Source organism: Gracilinanus agilis, chromosome 3, assembly GCF_016433145.1.
Source record: "Gracilinanus agilis isolate LMUSP501 chromosome 3, AgileGrace, whole genome shotgun sequence".
Lineage (NCBI taxonomy): Eukaryota > Metazoa > Chordata > Mammalia > Didelphimorphia > Didelphidae > Gracilinanus > Gracilinanus agilis.
This window is the reverse complement of record NC_058132.1, coordinates 345,236,982-345,259,223: the sequence shown is the minus strand read 5'-3', so window position 1 is coordinate 345,259,223 and position 22,242 is coordinate 345,236,982. Positions and strand designations below refer to the sequence as shown.

Here is a 22,242-nt window from a genome sequence, read left to right as displayed (position 1 = left end):
AGAAAGAAAGGGGCCGTAGGGAGATATAGATATGCAATGAGATGGATGTATCTCTGTGTTCTCCCTAGGTTCAGATGATGGGGGAACACTAACCCCAATCACCCTTGCTAGTTGTTATAATTTCCCCTTTCAATAACAGTTGCCCAGGGAAGGACCCCAAAAAGTTAGGTGGATGGGTAACCCTTTCAGGTCCAACCTGGTATTGAATAAATTATTAATATAGGGCTCTGATTAGCTTTGGATTATGTTTGTTATCTGACTGCATTAGCTCCCTCCCCAACAGTCGTGATATAAAGACCACTTAGGAAGGTACTTATTTAATACTCTTTATCTATAATCTATAATAAGGGAAAGGATAATCAGGGTAAGGATTGGGGATTGGAGACCCTGTCAATCTAATATCTGTAATTAATAATCACTTAGGACTAGAGGCTATTGACTTAGTAGAAGCTGGAGCATTGTTCTTCATAACCCCTCTGGCCCAGCTTGGCCACTGCCAAGCCAGAGAATGATGTCTGCTCTTGATGCAGCTATGTTGGTGATTTTATTCTCTCAGCTTTCTCACTATCAGTGTTTGGTGATGTACTAGCTCTCACAGCCTTCAGTAAATATTTAGATCCCACCAACTCTCTTCTTCTTAGACTGCCCAGCCTCCCTTCACCACCCAGGGACCCAGAGACCTAAAGAGCTAGGAAGATTCAGAGACCTAAAGATCTAAGGGACCAAAACCCAAAAGACCTAAAGACCCCTCCAGGTGGCTGTTAGGGTTATTTATGCCCCCCAGGCCAACCGACTTTTGCCCCTGGCTCATGGCATCTGGGAACATTCCAATCTCTCCAACTGCCTCCCTTGTCAATTAAGGTGACATCCAACATTTCTCAGGATTTGAATATAACAGTGGTCAAAAGTGCCAAATGATGTCTAATTTCAGAATGTTCTCTCTGTTTCTAATTTCCTCTGTACCTCCTTCCATTCATTCTCAATGCTATTTTGCAAAGAAGTGTCAGACACTGCTTTTATCATGTCATTCAATCTGATTAAGTCTAATGTAGATATATATTCTAGCTACCATTTTTTAACATGTTGGTCAGTTGAATTTAAACAGAGGGATTATAAAAAATCCACTCATTCTCTCAATGAAATTTCTTAAACAAACAAAATTAAGAACAAAGAATAAATGATGCAGGTAATTAATGACCAGTTCATATAATTTTTTTAAACTGAAGATCTTTTAATATTCAAACTTACAAACAAAGTAAAATAACTCCAATTTATCAGGAATTGAGAATTTTCTTGTAAGGAAGATTTTTTTGAACTGAGGTATATCAAATTTATTTATTTCCCTATTTTAATGCCTTCATAAATTCCTCTTCAGTGAAAGGCTGCACCTTGGTGGCTTCAATATATATACTTTTCGTCTTTTAAAAATATTAATTAATTTCAGCTATTTTTTTGGAAACCTATCATTACTATCCTTTTTTTCTGGCAGCTTTTTATTTTCTGTTTTTAATTCTTCAATATTTTTGGTTCTTCATTTACTAAGTCTATGATAATATGCTGTGGTGGCAGGGAATAGTAGTTTGGGGTCATTGAAAACAATGTACAGGTTCCCAAATGGAAGCCAGCTTGCCATGTGGTTCTTCTCCATTTCCAGTTCTTTATCCATCTTTAGAATCTTGTAGTCTGAAAAAAATAAAGAATCTTGTAGTCTGCTTTAATTTACTTAATTCCAGTTTATACTCTGCACTTTCAAGAGCTGCATCCAAGTGAATATCTAAGTGAACTTTGACTAGATGAAGCCTGTTTTTGTAATCTCTTTCTAGTTTTCGAATTCTTTTCTACTGCAATTAGCTGTTGCTAAAATCTATCACATTTTTTTATTGCTTCTTCTGAAAACATTTTTGTATTTTTCAATCTGAGATTGTTGAATATTGTTTTCTCCATTCTAATATGAAATTCATTAATATTTTAAAGATGTTTTTAAATGTTTTAATTCATCCTCCTTTTTATTACAATCATACATAAGTCTATCCAATTCCTCCTACATAACATGGAGTCTTGCCTTTAGAAATCTGATCTGGTCCTCAGTTCTAATGTCTTCCTTGAGACCAGAGAAAATATCATCATCTGTTTCTCTAATTCTCCTTCAATTCTATTAATTGCATTTGTAAGTGAAAAGTCTATGAAGTCCTCTGGGTGGCAACATCATTGGCAATTTGCAATTAACACATTTCAATTTTATACTTCAAATTTTCTCTTTCTTTTATTCCCAGACTGTGACTTGTTTTGAATTTTAGTTATGGAATCAGATTGATTGATCTTTAGTTGCTTAGTATTTGAAAGTAGAAAAACTGGCCTGTCAGAAGACAAGTGACCTTATTACTTCTTCTGCTTGACAAACCAGTTCAGCTGTTGTTGCTTCTAGTTTTGCATTTAAATGAAGGCACTTTTCCCCCCTTGCTCGGAAAGTCTCTCAGTGAGTACATTTCTGGTGGAGTCTCATGTCTGAAATCAGACAATCAGTGCCCTTTAGATGTAGTTCCTCAGGATTTTCCCCAACTCCTCTACTTGATCCCTTCTAGTAGTAGTAGTAGTACCCAGGAATCCTGACCATAGAATCTTAAAAGACTGGCTTTTAGAGATCATCTGTTCTGACCTACACATGAACAAGAATTTCATCTATAAGATTTCTGTCAAATGGTTATCCAAGCTCTACTTGGAGACCTCTGGGCGCCTAATGTCACAAGCATACACCTGTAATTCCCATTTCTTGGGGAGGTTGAGGTAAGTAAGTTGTATGAGCTTTTGAGTTTTGAGCCTCAGTAGGGCTAAACACCAATCAGATTTCCACACTAAGTCTGGCACTAATATGGTGAGCCCCCAAGATGGAGAGTGGGGCAAACCAGCCCTGGATTAAAGTGGAGCAGGTTAAAACTCGCTGACTGATAAGCAGTAGAATAGGGCCCATGAATGGCAGCTCAACTTCCATCTTGGAAAAAATAGAAAGATTTACTCTTTTTTAAAAATTTATTAAAAAAATTTATATAACATAGTTTTTCATGGTTACAAGATTCATGTTCTTTCCTTCCTCTTTTCCCTCTCCCCTCCTGGAGCTGACAAGCAATTCCACTGGGTTATACATAGGTCATCCATATTATTCATATTTGTAATTGTGTTCTTCTAGAGCCAAAACCTCAGTCATATATTCCTCGAACCACATAATCACTTGTTTTCCTTCTGCATTTCTACTCCCACAGTTCTTTCTCTGGTTGTGGGTAGCGTTCTTTCTCATAAATCCCTCTGGATTATCCTGGGTCATTGCATTGCTTCTAGTAAAGAAGCCTATTGCATTTGATTTTGCCACAATGTATCAGTCTCTGTGTACAACATTCTCCTGGTTTTGTTCATTTTGCTCTGTATCAATTCCTGGACGTTTTTCCAGTTCACATGGAATTCTTTCAGTTCTTTATTCTTTTCAGCACAATAATATTCCATCACCATCAGATACCACAATTTGTTCAGCCATTCCACAATCAGTGGACACCCCTTCGTTTTCCAATTTTTGCCACTATAAAAAGCATGGTAATAAATACTTTTGTACAACTTTTTTTCCTTATTATCTCTTTGGGGTACAAACCTGGTAGTAGTATTGCTGAATCAAAGGTTATGCATAAGATCTACTCCTTTTTGTTCTTTTTTTTTTTTAACCCTTAACTCCTGTGTATTGGCTCCTAGGTGGAAGAGTGGTAAGGGTGAGCAATGGGGGTCAAGTGACTTGCCCAGGGTCACACAGCTGGGAAGTGTCTGAGGCCGGATTTGAACCTAGAACCTCCCGTCTCTAGGCCTGGGTCTCAATCCACTGAGCTACCCAGCTTATTTCACTTAGTGGTGACTCTATGTGGGGAATTTTTTTACTCCTTCTATTTAGCAGAGTATTAGCACATTATTCATGTCAGTAGGAATATTTGCCTCTCAAAGCTTTGGAGTCACTTAGCTTCCTATGAGCCTCTTGGCCTGTTTAAAGACTTTGGAAAGTCATCTCAGCCACTATTGGCTGACATGAGATTCATAAACTGGCCTGGATATGGCCTAGGAGGAAGCATGGACAAAAGGCTAGTGTTGGTATTGAGTACTGTGAAGGGTTAAATTTTGGGCAGGAGTTTGACAAAATGTGAGGAGAACAGTTCGGTAAAACACAAATCACTTAGTTTATTTTGAGCAGAAGTTCAGATAGAATATAGGAAGGAGGAAATTGAGAATATTTTTATAATATCTTATAACTAAACCTAAAACCCCAATCCTAACAAAAATTTCTAAGAAAACTCTAACCTAACTGCTTTCAAGGGCAGGTGCGTCTGCCTGGGCCAAGCCTGGCCTATCTTAACTACACTGTCTGCCTAAGATTATATTCGCTATCTAACTACATACCTAAACTAATCAATAAGCATTTATCAAACTCCAACCTCCTTCAATCCATTTTCTTTACCTCAACTGTCTGTTAGAAACTTCAACTGCCAGTCTGACCAATACAAAGATGGACAGTGCTCTTGCACCCTAGGAAACTCCAGGGGCAAAAATCCACTTCAAAAGATCTTTCCCTTATATGGCTACTCTGTCTCATAGGTAATGGAGCCATCAGAGCTCTTACACAGACAACTGTCAGTAAAGAGGCTCTTACTGAGAAATCTTTCTACTCCCTTGCCTCTTAAAGAGACAGAGGGAGAGATTAAGAAAAACTCTTTTAACAATATCTCCCCTGAGATCTGTTGGGAGCCCAGTCTCTCTAATGGATCTTACAAACAAAACTATCCTAAACTCTGTATTAGAAACAGGAAAAATAAAGAAAAAAGGAAAAAAGCAAAGCAAATCTTGCAACATGCAAGCCTCAACATATATAATTACAAATATTTATAGCTACAGAATAATACAATTCTTGGCAAAGATACTGGTTTGCCATTTCCTTCTCCATCTCATGAGGAAACTGAGGAATATGGGGTTAAGTGACTAGCCCAGGGCCACACAGCTTAGTAAGTGTCTGAGGCCAGATTTGAATTAAGATCTTCCTGGATCCACATATGGTGCTCTATCTTGCTGCCTTCATAGACAGCTATCATATCCATGTTTCCCCTTCTCCCATTCCCAACTAAATTCCATCTTCTCCATGTTATCTCCAATATTAGATACATCTGTGAATTTCTCTTTGATATTTGACCTGAATCCTGAAAAACGACAGATTTTTCACAACTTTACTCTGAATTGATATGACCAACCTTTGGAGAAAAAAAAAAAGAGTGAGCTTGCTAAGGAACAAAACACTGTCTATAGAATAATAGAATCTCAGAGATAGGAGGGAAGTCAAAGGCCATAGAGGCATCATGGCACTGCCAAGAGGACTTGTTTTGGAGAAAGAAGGTCTGGGTTTAAATTGTGTTTCTACCATTTACTGAATCTGAGTGATCTTGGCAAAGTTAATTTCACCTGGCTTTCTCAGGGGTCCTTTCAAGCTCTAGATTCAACCTTTTCCTAAATCAAGTTCCCTTACTGCATCTTCCATGTTTTGAAGAATGAAATCAAAATCAAGGCAAAAAAGAAAGTATCACTTTTTTGAAAAGAGGAGAGTTCTCCATTACTCCTACATCATTACTCTGTGTCAAGTTTGGGATTTGTTTCTCATACTTATCATTAATCTCTTCTTTCTGATGAGTTGGTCTTTGGTATACTCCCACTCCAGTATCACTTCTTTTTCTCTAATAATTGATCTTCACTTAAACTTCACCATCTTCATTACTGCCTCTATGCCAAGATTTCCTCACATCAGTATAGTTTCTTTATATATAATGCTACTCCTTTTCCATTTTCCTTTTATCTATTTGGTTCTGTGAGAATGAGAGTCAGTACCCAAATATTAGGGATGGAGGGGAGATAGAGAGAGTCTATGAGGTGAGACTCTCTTCTAGCTCTCCCTTCATGCCAAATATGCACTGAGAGACTTTGAGGGAATGTTACCCCAAAACTGGGTGACTGGATGGTCATGCCACCCCACAGGAGTTGGGGGGGCAAGGCTTCCATATAAGATGAGGTATGGGGGACCCCAATCCAATTCTGAATGAGGGTAGGGTTCACATAAGCCTCCCCCGAGATCAGCCAACTTCACAGTGGGTGGTCTGGCTTCAAGATGGAGGCAACCAGACCAAGCTGTGATTCCCCTCCCCCTCGTCTCTCAGGCACTCTGGAATGCTATCTGACTAATGAATGGCTTTTATTATTTGCAATTCAGGGGTTAGGGAAAGGGGTGAAGGGCAGAGGGATTTTGGGGTGCCCTCTTCTCTATTTCTATGGGGTTCCTCATTCAGGTGGGGACCTTTGGGGTTCCCACTCCTAAGCATCTCCCCTCACCTCTTCTCTTTCAGTTTCTATTTCTATCCTTTTCTATAGTTTCAAGTCAAACCAGAAAGGGTCTCTCAGCAAGGTTGGGTAATGGGAGAAGGAACCTAAGAGATTGCTCCCAAGATGGAGTCCAAACATTTAGCTGACTCAATGATTGAAGTCTTGCTGGGTGAGAAGCGATGGGATACCTTTGACCAAGGAATCAGGGTTTCAACGTCCAATGAAAGATCCTCAGGAAGCCCTCAGGACTGGATTCAAGCTGAGATGTCCACCTCCTCTCCTCTCTCAGTCCTTGGCTGGAAGTCCTTCTCCTCCTTCCTCTTCTGGAGAATTACCCAGAATTCTCTCTGGTCTTAACTGCCACCAACTGTTACCAACTGTCAGCCACTCCTTCTCTGGCTCCTCCTGTCCCATCTACCTTGTACAAGTCCCATTCTTACAGTTCTCTTTGAATAAGGTCTTCTGTCCTAGTGCCACATATATTACAGCCAGAGATTTTATCTCATCATGTTTCAGTGACACCTGTGAAGAATTTGTCTTTTTGAATTCATTTTTAAATTTTGAGATCCAAATTCTCTCCTTCCCTTTAGCCCCTCCCCCATTCATTGAGAAGAAGTGATATGATCCCCATTAATTATATGTGAAGTCATGCAAAGCATGTTTCTGTTTAGTCATGTTGTGAAAAATCAAGAAAAAATAAAGTGAAAAAGATATGTCACTGAATGTATCTTTTTGCATAGCTCACCTATTTTTTGTGAATGAATAAATAAATAAGGCCATGTATTTTATTGTTGCCCCTCTCCTAAGTATGATCATTTCATTTCTCTCCCTCAATATCCTTAATGGCTTTCCATTGCCTACAGAGTAAAATGCATATGTCTTATCCTGGCATTTAAGACCTTTTATAACACTGAGTCCCACTTTTTACAGTTATTTCATACTTCATGATGCAACATTTCAACCAACCTAGAGTAATAATCATTCCTTGGATTCATTTTATTTCCCACTGCCATGCATTTCCACAAGCCATCTCCCACATGGATGAAATCCTTTCTCAACTCCTCTTAATACCCTTATCTTCCTTCAAGGCTCAAGTCAGGTATGACATCTCCCGGGAAGTCTTCTCTGATTCTCACAATTATTAGTGTTCTTTCTCTTCAATTTCCTTGTACTGCTCTTTTTGTTTTGTTTTTGCATGTACATGCTATCTCTTTAATAGAATGCAAGCTTTGGACAATGAGGAAGGCTTTGTTTTTATCTTTGTATCTTCAGTGCCTAGCCTCATGAGACACTTAATATATTTTAATTAATTAGATAAAAATTACATAAAATGATCTCTTATGAATTAGTTGGCCTCTCCTCCCAGTATATTCTCTATGGTATCTGCCTTTTTCACCCTCTGAAGTCCTTCATTTTCTTGTCTAGAACTTCATAATGCCTAGCAATGCTTTCCAAGTTCCTTCCAGTGATAGCATTTATTCCCAGAAGAATCACTAAAAATAAGTACTGACCACCAAATTGAAGTCTTGAAGTAGCTCTTTAATCAGTTCAATAAATCAATTAATGAACATATGCTATAAGCACCTATCATGTCTGCAGCATGGTGCTAGTCATTGAGGGTACAAAGACAGACATGAAAAACTCAGTCCCTACTATTTAGGAATTTATATTCATTTGCAGGAGATAGCATATACATATCTCCTGATAGGATCCTCCTCTGTTTTATGAGATTCTTTCCCCCCCTCTTTAAAATACTACTGCACGGGGCAGCTGAGTAGCTCAGTGGATTGAGAGCCAGGCCTAGAGACAGGAGGTCCTAGGTTCAAATCTGGCCTCAGACACTTCCTGGCTGTGTGATCCTGGGCAAGTCACTTAACCTCCATTGCCTAGCCCTTACACAGTATTGTCTCCAAGATGGAAGGTAAGGGTTTTAAAAAATGAATAAAAAAATAAATGGAATACTACTGCGCCCCTAGTCTTTCAAGGAATACTTCATCCTCCCGCATAAGCTGTGAGAAAGATCTCAGGGGTTTTAAGCAACTTCAAGCTCATTATGAATCAACTGGGTGACTTCAGCAGTCAAAAACAAACAATCCAACCTATTGCTATCCTAGACTACATTAGGAGAGGCATTGTATTCATAATGAAAGAGTGAATAGTGCCACTATACCCTGCCCTGGTCAGGACACATGTGGTATACTCCATTCAGTTCCAGGAGCCACATTGCAGGAAAAAAAAAGCATGTACAAAAGAGGATTAGGATGAAAGGGCTACAGTCCATGGCATATGGGGATTTGTTGAAGGAAACTGGAATAATCAGTTTGAAGAAGGGGGCAGCTAGATGGTGCTCTGGATAAAGCCTTGGGCCTGAGTCAGGAGAAATTGGGTTCTGTAAGAGATGGGGCACCAGGGATGTTAAAATGTGACCTAAATGGTTTGTGGGTACACACACTGGGTTGAAGGAGAGACAGGACCAGCCAGGATAGGGAGACCAGAGTTCACTGCTAAGCTGGTAACTGTCAAGAATGGCAGTTGGCCCCAATGATCACCCAGCTCACCACTAGGCCAGGGTCTATGGAACCAGCAGGCAAGGTAAGGGTTTTAACAGTTTAATTGTGAGTAACTAAAATAAAGATGGGATAGGGAATTCTACACTTAAAAACCTAAAGGGCAAAACACAGGGCAAGGGGAGGACTTGACTACTCTAATCTAAATGTCCTAAGCCAGGCAGGGCCCAAAGGAGCAGTACTGGAGTCACTGGGAAGGCTGCTTCAAACCTGGTTCCAGCCAGGTTTGACCAGCACAGCTAAAGGGCCTGAGGGTGGCTTTGAGGGTTCTCACAGTAATCCAAAGATGATCAAAGGATGCCAAAAGCCAAGGTGATCCAAGGTACCCAAGTAGAGAGAGTGTGCTTGAGATGCTGTCCACCAGATCCCAAACCCTTCTCCACTTGGTGCAGCTCTGCAGGTCTTGTCCACTTGCTGAAAACCTCCACCACTCAGGATCCCAGGGAATCTGGATGCAGGGTTTCCTTAACTCTGAGATCTCCCAGGGCTAGCAACAGTTTGTGCCAACCACTAATGGAGTCTCTCCCAGAGCACAAGCCCTACTTCCTGCTCCTTCATTCCATCTTGGAATCTTCCAGCCCTTCCTGCTAGGTCCAACAATATTACTAACTAATCTTCTTCACAAAAGTTCAAATCCTGCCTCAGACACTTTCTGGCTGGGCAACCCTGGGCAAATACTTAACTCTGCTTCAGTTTCATCATCTGTAAAATGAACTGGAGAAGGAAATTGCAAACTATTACAGTATTTTTTTAAACCACACAAACTGTCAATTCCAAGGCAGGAGAGTGGTACAGGCTACTCAATAAGAGTTAAGTGACTTGCCTAAGGTCACATAGCTAGGAAATGTCTGAGGCCAGATTTGAACATAGAATCTCCTGTCTCCAGGTCTGGCTCTCTGCACTTGTCAAAACCTGCACTATATTTTTGCTAAGAAACCCCAAATAGGGGTCACAAAGAGTTGAATATGATTGAAAAATGACTCAACAATAAAAAAAAATTGGAAGAAGAGATGATTCAGGCAGGACATGGATGTCTGTCTTTATGTCTTTGAAAGTTTGGAAAATGGAGTAGCCCAGAGGGTGAAATCAAGAAGCATTAGGATGGAAATTCAGGGGAAGCAGAATGAGGTTTTAAGTGAGTGGAATAGACCATGTTGCAGAGTTGCTCTACCTGTTTCTGGCCCCAGTCAGACATGCTACCTCCAGGTCTCAGTGCTTGGGTGCTTTTGGGATGTCCCTGACTACTTTGGACTAGCTATGTATGACTCAGTGATGAAGGACTTAGAGATAACTAAGCAATCTCCTTATTGGGAACTGAGCAGGAAGAGCTACTGACTCAGCTGATATTTCAAAGGAAATGGCATGCCCTTACGTGTCCTTTTTATTCCCCTCTTTCGATATTAATTCTAGTTGAGCTTATCCTTGGAAGAGATGGGGGAGGTGACTGTTTCTTCTACCCTTCACCCCAAACCATGGTGAAAATGGAGAACACTCCACCTGGCAGCTAGAGCAGACACTCAGTTAGGTGGGCTAAGCCTAGGTCTTGGGGACCTTGGCTAACTTTCCACTATGTATTTCCTTTCCTGAATATAGGTGACTAAACAATGATCCTCAAAGATGGATGTGCTTAGTACTGAAGGCAGCCTTATGTTAGAGATGCTGGGTCCTTTCATCAGTTAACTGGCATCAGAGAGAGTTGTTGCATTGGATAGTACATTACAGAAAGAGGAAAGAGTCCAACTCCTGGCCTAGCTGGCCAAGATATGGATATTGAGGGAAACAGTACAGAATTAAAGTAAAATGTAAAATGCCTATTCAGCAGTTCTACAAAATGCTTGATGTTCCAGTGTTTTCATCTCAACTTCCCAGAGGACTATAATAGTAGTTATTGTCACTTAGGCTTATTAGGATGCCCCTGGGAAAGCCTGTGTCTCTTACCTTATTCTTATTGAACATTGAGCAACTTCTCCCTTTGGGGAGATCCTAGATATGAGCTAAGTGTAAATTTTAAGAATTCCTTCCCTCCTCTCCCCCTCCTCCTGACACTAGAATGTGGTGGAATGAGTTAAAGAATGAGAGAAAAAGAATTGAAGTTTGTTTTTAGGTGGCAAGACTCTTCTAGGATGACTTGGTCTTAGACCATATGCATGGGGCCAGAGGGAGAGGGTCCAATCTCTTGAGCCCGTCAGCAGTTGTAACTGTTAGATAAGGAAAGTCTCTTTCATAATTATAGCTAGCCAAAAATAGAAATGGGGTTGGTTTAGTAGTCAATGGGTTTCCCCTCATGGGAAATAGTTTTGAAGAAGCTAGACAACTGCTTATTGGTGCTATTGTAAAAGGTATTATCAATCTGTATAGATTAGATTATATAATCTCTAAACCCCCTTCAATTCATTACATTCTGTGACAACATCCATGAGATGAAGTGGAAAGAGAGTTAAACTATGAATCAGGAGATGAGTTTCCATTTTTTATTTCTAACTGTGACCCTCAACAAGAAACAATCTCTTTGAATCCCAGTTTCCTTATTTATAAAATATGAGGGTTAAACATGATGATTTCTAAGGTTTCTCTAGCTCTCAAAGTCTTTGATTTTATGAATTTTTCTTGGAGTCTGATCTCTTCTGGGATGACTCTGAGACTTGAGCCAAGTTTGGCATCAAAGGCTCCGGGTCTGCTTTCTCCAGCTGTTACAGCTTCCACTTACCCTAATTAAAGAGATGGTCTTGCCAGTCCCTTTGGCTAATCTCAGCAAATGCCTTCTGCCGCCTCTCCTGTATTTCTAGTCACCTCACTGAACATTCAGGATTTTCATATCTTCTTTCTTTCCATAAGAACAAATTGAAAAAGAATGCTTACAGCTGTATGCACTCTGATTTCCTCTGACTGCCTTTCCCCATGATAGGATTTCTTCTACTTGACTTATCTTCCTTAACTCATCACCCTTTAAATCTGTTACTTGTGTTATTCATACTTTGTATTGTATTAATTTTTTCTAGTCAAACATCATAATAAGAGCTCGCATTTATGTAGTGCTTTAAGAATTGCAATAAACTTTACAAATATTATCTCAGTTAATCTTCATGGCAACCCTGGGAAGTAGATGCAATTATTGTCTTTATTTTAAAACTGAGGAAAGTAAGGCAAATAGAAAAGGAATTGCCTTGTGCCACACAGACAGCAAGCGTCTAAAGCTAGATTTTTCCAATATATTTTATTTATTTCATTAAATATTTCCCAAATATATGTAATATTTTAAAAACATTCATTTCTAAGAATTTTGAGTTCCAAATTTTCTCCCTCTCTCCCATATTTCCTCTCTTCTTGTGAAGGCCAGCAATTTGGTATCAATTATACATATGAAGTCATACAAACATTTCTATATTAACCATGCTGCAAAAGAGAACACAAAGAAAAAAACAAGAAAAATAAAGGATGTAAAAACAATTACTTCAATCTGTATCCAGTTCTTTCTCTGAAGATGGATAGCATTTTTCATCAAAAGTCCTTTGGGATTGTCTTGAATCATTGTTTTGATCAGAATAGCCAAGTCTTTCACAGTTGTTCATTGTTAACAATATTGCTATTACTGTGTAGCATGTTCTCCTGGTTCTGCTCAGTTCACTTTTCATCAGTCCATATAAACCTTTCCAGGTTTTTCTGAAACCCCTTCCCCATCATTTCCCAGAGCCCAATAGTATTCCATAACACTCATATATTACAACTTGTTAATCTATTCTCCAACTGATGGGCATCCCCTCAATTTCCAATTTTTTGCCACTACAAAAAGAACTGCTAGGAATATTTTTGTCCATAAAGTCCTTTTCTTCCTAGGGATACAGACCTAATGATGTATTGTTGAATTGAAGATATACACAATTTTATAGCCCTTTGGGCACAGTTCTAAATTGTTTGGGGCCAAATTTGAACTTGAGGTCTATACCACCTAGCTACTATTAGAATCTATCACTACAGATGAGCGAAGGGTTAGGATGGCACTTATATTACAACACTAGGCTTTTTTTTTCTTTTTGGCATGGGGAAATCCTATCCTTTCCTTACAAGTTCCCTTCTCTTCTTTACTTTTTTTTTTTTGCAAAGTATTTTACTTGTATTATCTCATTTGATTCTCACAGCAGCTCTGGGAGGTAAGTGCTATAATTAGCCCCATTTTACAAATGAGAAAATTAAGCCAGATGGGCTAAGTGACTTGCTCAGAGTCACACAGCTAGAAATGTCTACAGACAGATTTATACTCAAGTCTTCCTGACTCCAATTTCTGTGCTATATCCACTGAGATTCCAAGAAGTCTCATAAAAAGCATTTCAGGAGCAGCTAGGTAGCACAGTGGATAGAGAGGCAAGTCTGAAGTCAGGAGGACTTGGGTTCAAATCTGACATCAGATACTTCCTAGCAGTATGACTCTGAACAAGCCACTTAAGCCCAATTGTCTAGCCCTTGCTGCTCTTTCATGTAAGAATTGATACTAAGATAGAAGGTAAAGGTTTAAAAAAAAAGTATTCTAGGTATGACCTATGTTTGTCAGTGCATGCCTTGTTTGCCAAACATGTAGTAATCTGAGGGGCCTGTGGAATGTGTCCAAACTGCCTAACATGGTGGCCTCTGCATCCCCTACCCTGTGAATGGGTCTAGTTTCTTTTTTTTTCTTTTTTTTTTTTTTAAACCCTTAACTTCTGTTTATTGACTTATAGGTGGAAGAGTGGTAAGGGTAGGCAATGGGGGTCAAGTGACTTGCCCAGGGTCACACAGCTGGGAAGTGGCTGAGGCCAGATTTGAACCTAGGACTTCCTGTCTCTAGGCCTGAATCTCAGTCCTTTGAGCTACCCAGCTGCCCCCGGTCTAGTTTCTTTTGATTGGTTGCCAGAATCTTTAAAACTGGTGAAACTAAGCCAATCTCATCTCTCTCTCTCTTTTTATTTTTTTAAACCCTTGTACTTCGGTGTATTGTCTCATAGGTGGAAGAGTGGTAAGGATGGGCAATGGGGGCCAAGCGACTTGCCCAGGGTCACACAGCTGGGAAGTGGCTGAGGCCAGATTTGAACCTAGGACCTCCCATCTCTAGGCTGACTCTCAATCCACTGAGCTACCCAGCTGTCCCCATCTCTTTTTAAACTCTCCTTCCTGCTTTATCTAGAGGGTAAAGCTCCTAGTTCAGTCACAATGAGGGATCTATTCACTGAACCGGTGAGAGGGGGAGGACTTCCTTCCTCTGGCTCAAGAAATGGGTCTGGGGGTGTTTGTTTCTATTCTGTGTTGTTTGTCCTTCGTTTCTAGGTGCCTTGGTGCTCTGCACTGTCCAGAGGGCTCATGCTATGAGGATCCTGAAGCCAAGACTGCAGGCAGATGGTACAGCCAGCCAGCCCAGCATGGGAAACCTTGAGAAGCCAGGGTGCTTGGGACTCGGGCCTGGTTGGGTTTGGGATTTGGAATTGGAATAATCCTCTATAGGAAATCAGCTGAGCTATAAACCTAATTCCCTTCCACTCCAGGGAGACTGGAGTAGTAAAAAGGGGACGGGGAGCAGGAAGGGTTAGGCCTCCTAAGTGTTGAAACAAGTTCACATATGTATGATTATCTTTTGAAATAAATATATCTGTGTAAAAGCATATTGGGTTATTGGCAGCTAATGGAACTGGGATACTAGTGTCCACTGGTTACAGTTGAGGGAACATCAATTATTGGAGGCTGGAGTCATTTGCAGAGAGCCTAGAAACCTATAATCTATCTTAAGGGTACCCCAGCTTGGGGAGAAGGGTAAAATGTCATCTACTTGATCTTTAAGTAATGGGAGCTGGGGTAGGCAGTGTTGTAATAGTCTCCTTTTACAGAAAAAGTAAACTGAGGCAAAGGGGTTGAGTGACTTATTCAAAGTTATATAGAGACTCAGTATCTAAGGCAAGATTTGAATACAGGTCTTTCTGACTTTAGGTCCAGTGTTCTATCTATTGAGCTACCTCAATACTATAGAGTATTTGCAGATATTCATTGCTGGGTTCCAATGCAACAGATGGAACTTTGGAAGCCTATTTTGAATTATGCGTGACTGGTGCTAGTGTGATGACAAAAAGTCTTCTAATTTACTCTGGAGCCAAAAGAACCAATGACTCAGGAGGTACTGAGCCAGAACTCATACAAAAGGGATGGCCTCATAATTCCTCAGTCTTTTTTTCTTCTTGGTGGCAAGTTAGGCAAGAATTGCTGCAATTGAGTAAGGCAAGCTGTATTCCCCACCTGGCTGCCATGTGTCCAGGAGCCCTTTTTGTTGTTCAGTCATTTCAGTCCTGTTGGATACTTCATAATTCCATTTGGGGTTTTCTTGGTAAAAATACCGGTGTGGTTTGCCATTTTCTGCTGTAACTCATTTTTATTTTGTATTTATTTTGTTTATATTATTTATTATATTATTATATTATGTACATCATATGTTATACTTATTATATAATTTACATGAGAAAACTGAGGCCAACTGGGTTAAATGACTTGCCCAGAGTCACACAATCGCTAAGTGTCTGAAGCTGGATTTGAACTCTGGTCTTCTTGACTATGACTATAGGCCTGGCACTCTGTCCACTCCTCCATCTAGTCCAGGTTCCTCTTTTTTTGTGTGTTTGTGTGCATATATGTCTTCTTTGATATTAGGTGAATGAATATCTAAAGGTGGAACTGTCTGAGTGGCAACCTATGACTAGCACATACCACCAAGGCAATCAGAAATCCTATCAAAATCTCAAAATCTGGGGTGGGGAGGGGAGCTGGGTGATTCTCTGAATGTAAGGTAAGGGTTTTTATTTAAGAAAAAAAAGAATCAATACTTTGCATTGGTTCCAAGGCAAAAGAACAGTAAAGTCTACATGATGGAGTTTAAGTGACTTGTCCAGGATCACATAGCTAGGAAGTGTCTGAGGCCAGATTTGGACCCAGGTCCTTCTGACCCCCAGCCTGGCTCTCTATCCACTGAATCACCTACCTGTCCCCAGTCTCACAGCTTTTAAAGATGCAGTCTCTTTCAGCTAAGCAGCCAATCAAAAGAAACTATTCCTACCTACATCATAGGGGAATGCAAAATGATTCTCCTACAAGGCACGAACCTCTATATTAGCTGATCTGGGCAGGCTCAAAATCCCTCATTCCCACTTGAAATCTCAACCCTTTCCTAAATTACCGGGAGTCCTGAGAGGAGCAGGAGTCACTGCCCTCTGGGACCCCAATCTTCCAATGGGGCTGTGAGCTGGGAAAGTGGCCCCAGGAGGCTCTATCTGTTGTCTTCTTCACAGAGTGATTGTGAGGTCCAAATAAAATAATACACAAAGCGCTTTTTACAAATTTTAAAGGAGTATGCAAATGTCAGTTTTTAATCATATGTTTTGATCAATAACCTTGCTATTTACAGATGAGGAAATCTGTCAAAGAATTAGTGGCAAAGCTGGGAATTCGAGGATTCCCTCAGCTATTGTTTTGCTGCCTGTATCACTACCTTGAAGAAGGTCACTCAGGAGTCCTTCACAGACAGATCCCTTGTCAGACACTTGCAAGCAGTTTGGACTTTTCTGTGTAAAGCTACCTGCAGGCATATTAAGCCGGTGGAGCTCCTTGTGTGTCAACCGACTTATTCTGCATGCCCTGGAACAAGGAAAATGATCATGGAATGTCATCTTCAGTGAGTGCTTATCCAAAGGGCAGTGTTTGTTCTGCTGAGCAACATTCGGGTCTGACTAATTGTGCTGATTGAATCCAGTTTGGGGAAGAGATCTGAGGGGAAAAGAAAGGAACAGAAGGGAAGGTTCGAAGTGAGATGTTCTCCTCTGCAAGTGAACTGAAATGTGAAAAAATGAAGATCAAGATTTTTTTTTTAAAACCCTTACCTTCGGTCTTGGAATCAATACTGTGTATTGGTTCCAAGGCAGAAGAGTGGCAAGGGCTAGGCAATAGGAGTTAAGTGACTTGCCCAGGGTCACCCAGTTAGGAAGTCTCTGAGATCAGATTTGAACCCTGGGCATCCCATTTCTAGATCTGACTCCACTCAGTTGCTCCTGAAGATAAAGATTTTGAGAAAATAATTGATGGAGTAAACATCTGAAATGGAAGGCGTATTAAAACCAGGAATCAAATTGAAGTTCAAGAAATGACAGATGAAGAGATAAGTCCAGGGTTCAGATTGTAATAGGCCAGCAATGGGAAAGTAATAGGATATCTTACTAAATGGAGCTATTTCAACTTACTGCTTAGTTAACTTGTGTGTTAATTTTTGTTCTTGTGCCCCCCAAAATATGGCTAACTCTGCCCCTCAGTTTTTTTTCTCTGAAGTTGCTTTTCTGAAGTCAACAAGGCCCTCTAAGTGCAATTCTATAAGAAGTAGCTGAACAGTGGCCTTTCTGCACTGGATGAGGAAATTTTCTTGTTAGAAGTTCCCTTAGCCAATGAAATCACAGCCAAGACCAAAAAAAAAACCACCCCAATTTAAACCAAATCCAACCATCTGGATACAATTGGATCAGGAAGGAAATCTAGAAAACAATTACAGGCCATTTTTAAAGACAATGAAAACATAAACACTACCTATTTGAATTAATGGGATGTAGTTAGATTTGTTTTTAGAAGAAAATTCATGGAATTGATGCTTATATCAATTTGAAATAAAAAGGGAAAGAAAATGAACCTGTAAGCCAAGACTACATCTAAAGCCTGTAGGAAAGAACCAAAATTTGTAAAGAAAATGATAAAAGGAATGAAATGGAAAATAAAATACAACTAAATTAATCAATCAAATGAAAGATTAAAAAAAAGATTAACAAATGACAAACTCCTAACTGAAATATCTAATTATAAAAACAGAAAGAAAAAAGCTCATATCTATGAAAAGGACAAGGAAAAACAACTAACAAGGGAGAATTTTTAAATTCTCAGGATATACTCTGCTTAATTATAAGTAATGTAGCTAGCATAATGATAATATAATAATTAACAAACCTAAGTAAAATAGATAGCATTATCTTTAAACCCTTACCTTCTGTCTTAGAATCAGTTCTGTGTATTGGGTTCCAAGGTAGAACAGCAGTAAGGGCTAGACAATGGGGGTTAAGTGACTTGCTCAGGATCTGACAGCCAAGAAGTGTCTGAGGTCACATTTGAACCCAGAACCTCCTATTTTTAGGCCTGGTTTTCAATCCGCTGAGCCATCTAGCTGCCCTTAAATGGATAACTTTTTATAAAAATACAAAAGTTACGAATGCTACCATAACAAGAAAATAGACAAAAAGATGAATAATGGGGAAAATAAGGAACTTTATCAAAATGTGAGGGAGAATCAGAGGAAGGAGAAGAAGAAGAAGAAAAAGAGGAGAAGGATGAAATAGATTTTAAGGAGGAAAAGAAATAACATGGGGACATAATTGGTCACTAGAAAACAGTGTGATGTGGCTACCAAATGTGGCAAATCACTCTTTGGCTTTATTCTTTTGCACAGAACGAGACAAGTATAAAGTAGCAGAAAGCATGCTGGATTCTTATTCAGAGTTGTTTTTGTTGTTCAGTCAGGTGCGACTCTTTCTGATCCCATTTGGAATTTTCTTGGCAAAGATACTGGAGTAGTTTGTCATTTCCTGGTCCAACTCATTTTATAGATGAGGAAACTGAGGTAAATAGGACTAAGTGACTTGCCCAGTAAATATCTAAGACCAAATATGAATTCAAGACCAAAACCACCCTGACTTCAGGTTCAATACTATATCCACTTTGCCTCCTAGATGCTGCCCTCTTATTCAGGGGCTATAGGTTGAATCCCTATTCAGCTGTATGACTGACAGCAAGTTTTCTCATCTATAAAATCAGGAGATTAGACTACAGAATTCTAAAGCCAGCAATGTAAAAAATATTTATTAAGTGTCTATGATATGAAAAGCACTCTGCTGGATCTTGGAGAAACAAAGTTAATAAAAATGAAATGGTCACTACTAAGAAGCTTGCATTCTATTGGAAAGATCGAACATGTATAGAGCTATCTGGGTTGGTTAACTTTGATAAAAGTTTTCAATATAAAAAGAACCAGTGGGGCAGAGAGGTGGCTCACTTGGATAGAGTGCCTGGCCTGGAGTCTGGGGGACTTGGGTTCAAATCAAACCTCAGACACTTCCTTGCTGTGTGACTCTGAGTAGGTCATTTTACCCCAATTGCCTCGCTCTTACTGTTCTTCTGCCTTGGAACAAATAGCACCGATTTAAAAACGGAAGATAAGGGTTTAAAAAAAAAAGTAGCCAACACAGATCTGTTTATAAATATGTAGACATAATTATGTCAATATGCATGTTATGGAAGATATGTATGTGCATATATGTCTAAATACACACGTGTATGCATGATATCTTGTGATTGGGTGTTTGAGTATGTGAGTAAAGGGACCCCTCAAGGCACCTCTGAGTTTTGGGGCTGACAATCTGTAAATGAATGGCTCAGAGCAGGGAGGTTGCAGAGGCTGGAGGTCACAGTGAGAATGGAGAAGAGATATCAGAAGAAAGAGGTAGTAGGAGAGAGAGGAGGAAAGGATTTTATGATCAGAGGGGAATTTCAGAGTTCAGTCTCATAGAGCTGTTATGAGCGATTGTGAGATCTCACCATTCTTTGGGTTGGCTGAGGTAGAACGAAAATATGGGTGTAGCAGATCAGGACATTTTCAAGGACATCAATAAATGTGAAGAAAAGGGTTAAGGTGAAGAGGAAGACTATTACCCAAGTACTGAACTCTTTGATGAAGATGGAGATAACCTCTAGCTCAGTCGATTATAGCAACAAGGATCCGGACTGGGCAATAAGGGAGAATGAAGTGAACTTCAAACGAGGAGAGGTTGCTGAGAGAATGTGAAAGGGAGTATCTGGAAATGGCACTGAGGAACAATGAACATGCCTATTTCAATTCCTGGCCCAGTGTGTCAGGATATAGGAAAGAAGGGGAGCTTAGTGCTGGAAATCAGACGAGAGATATATTGTTTCTCCAGAGAGACAGGCTCACATGAATGCAAGAAAATGGAAAAAGGGCATGAGAGGAAGAGATTCAGTGTGAAGGGGAATTTGTTAATGATAGAATTTACAGAGGGCGAAATGGAGAGCGAGAACTGAGGAGGAAAAGAACTAGAGAGGAATAGAACTGAGCTGGATAATTGTGAGAGGGCAGGAATGGGCTGAATCACCAGAATGAGGGGAAGGATATTGTTAGCTAAAGGATAGTGAAATATCAATTGCTTGGAGGGTGTCTACCCTCCAGAGTCTTACTGTGAATTGAAAAAACCCCAGTCTGGTCTATCTCTAAGCACCAGGGAGCAGGTGGTGGAGGCAGTAGGGAGCCTGGGTCAGGTGTCTGGGTCAATAAATACTTCACGCTCACATCCCCAGGGAAGAGACTGAACTTAAAATGAGCACCAGTTCACTTATCTCATCCCAAGATGTTAGGGGAATGAGACACTCTGCCTCTTGTTTCTCAGCCCCTTGTCCTGAACTGGATGAGATATGAGAGAACTAGAGTTATGCTATGACAATTTGAAATGTAACTATTTTTCTCAGGTGCTTTGGATAGAGGCAGGGTGGAAAAAAATATTGACTCCACATTTTATGGTTATGTATGGTTTTACACTTTTCTGGCATGGATGTGACTATAGTTAAGATTATGAAAGGTAAGTCTAGAAAGCTGCTAGAATTAATGAAAACTCCATTAATTGGAGGTAGGATTCCAGGACAAGGAAAGATTCCCAAAGTAGTTTCTGTCAGAGTCAACACTGGAGCCTTACCCGCCTGGGTTTGAAGGCATCCAAGGAATAACTAAGTCCTGGGGGGAAGGGTAGATGTCTTAGTATCTTTTCTGGCCTCCATCTGTCTGGACACTCTGTGGTTAAGGAGGACCACTGTGGTTTTCTACTGTAATTATGGTGCATTGTCCCACTTCTAAAATTTACTAGCTATGGGATAATGGGCAAGTCACTTAACCTCTCTTAGGAATTCTTCAAGACACTCCCTTAAGTTATAGATGGGTCATGATTTATTGTATCAGAGAAGGGAATCCTCATATTCATGTAATCACTGCTCCTTGAGACAATACCATTATTATGGACACAGAGCAGACAGAACAGCCTCTCTTTCCTTCTTACATAAGGCATGGGTCTGACCATGCCATCTTCTCTGCTCAACAAACTCCTGTGACCCGCTGTTACCTTTGGAATCAAGTACAAATCCCTCTGTTTGCAATTTAAAGCCCTTCACAATCTTCTTCCAATCTACCATGGACTAAAAAGGAAGTTAGCCTAGGAAGGATGGAAAGCTCTGAAGAATTAAATTCTGAAGAAGCAAAGAGAAGTAATTGAGATGAGAAAGAAAAAGGGGAGTTGTTTAAAGAGATCAGTTTAACTTTAATAGGGAACTGAGAAGCCAATTTAGATTTTAAAAGGACATATACAGAAGATGGAAGCAACAACAAGTAATGGAACTATCAGGGAAGAATATTGTTTTCATTATCAGACATAGTTTCTTCATAAGATTCTTTAAAGATAAATTACAAATGCTTTACTATGGCACTGAAAGTTCTCACAATATAGTATCCATCTGCCTTTCTGTTCTCATCTCATTAATTATGTACTCTTAGAATTAGTCGAACGGTTCTATCATCTGCTACTTCTTTTTGTTTAAACATTAGAAAAAAATTTCTCCTTCTTTCTCCTTCCCACACTAGAGAAGGCATTAATTGACCCAAAAAAGTATATAAAAGTTTTATCTTTCATGTTTCTATAGATTCTTTTTCTTGAGGTTGATGATCATAAGTTATCCTTCAAGCATTATTTCTGTACCTGTAATATAATGTTCTCTTCGTCCTACTTGTTTTGCTTTTCATAATTCATGTAGGTCTTCCTATGATTTTTTGAAATTAAACTGCTTGCCATTTTTTACAGCATAATAATATTCCATCATGATCATATGCCACAATTTGTTCACTCACCTGTTCCCTGATTGATAGACATCGCCTCAATTTCCAGTTCTTTGCTGAGACAAAGATAACTGTCATAAATATTTTAGAACATGTAAGTTCTTTTCCTCCCCCCACCCTATCACCTTGGGAAACAGACCTAATAGTAGTATTAGTGGGTCTAAGGGCATATACACAGTTTTGTAGCTCTCTGGGTATAATTCCAGATTGTCCTCCAAAATGGTTGGATCAGTTTGCAATTCCACCAATAGTTTCTGAGTGTTTCCATTTTTCCTCATCTTCATCAGATGCTTTTTTCTGAATTGT

General features: G+C 39.7%; 1 pseudogene; it reads right to left on the bottom strand.

Moving 5' to 3' along the window:
* Nucleotides 1-1,331: 1,331 nt before the first annotated feature.
* LOC123241552 lies at nucleotides 1,332-21,970 on the bottom strand (annotated as a pseudogene).
* Nucleotides 21,971-22,242: the final 272 nt, after the last annotated feature.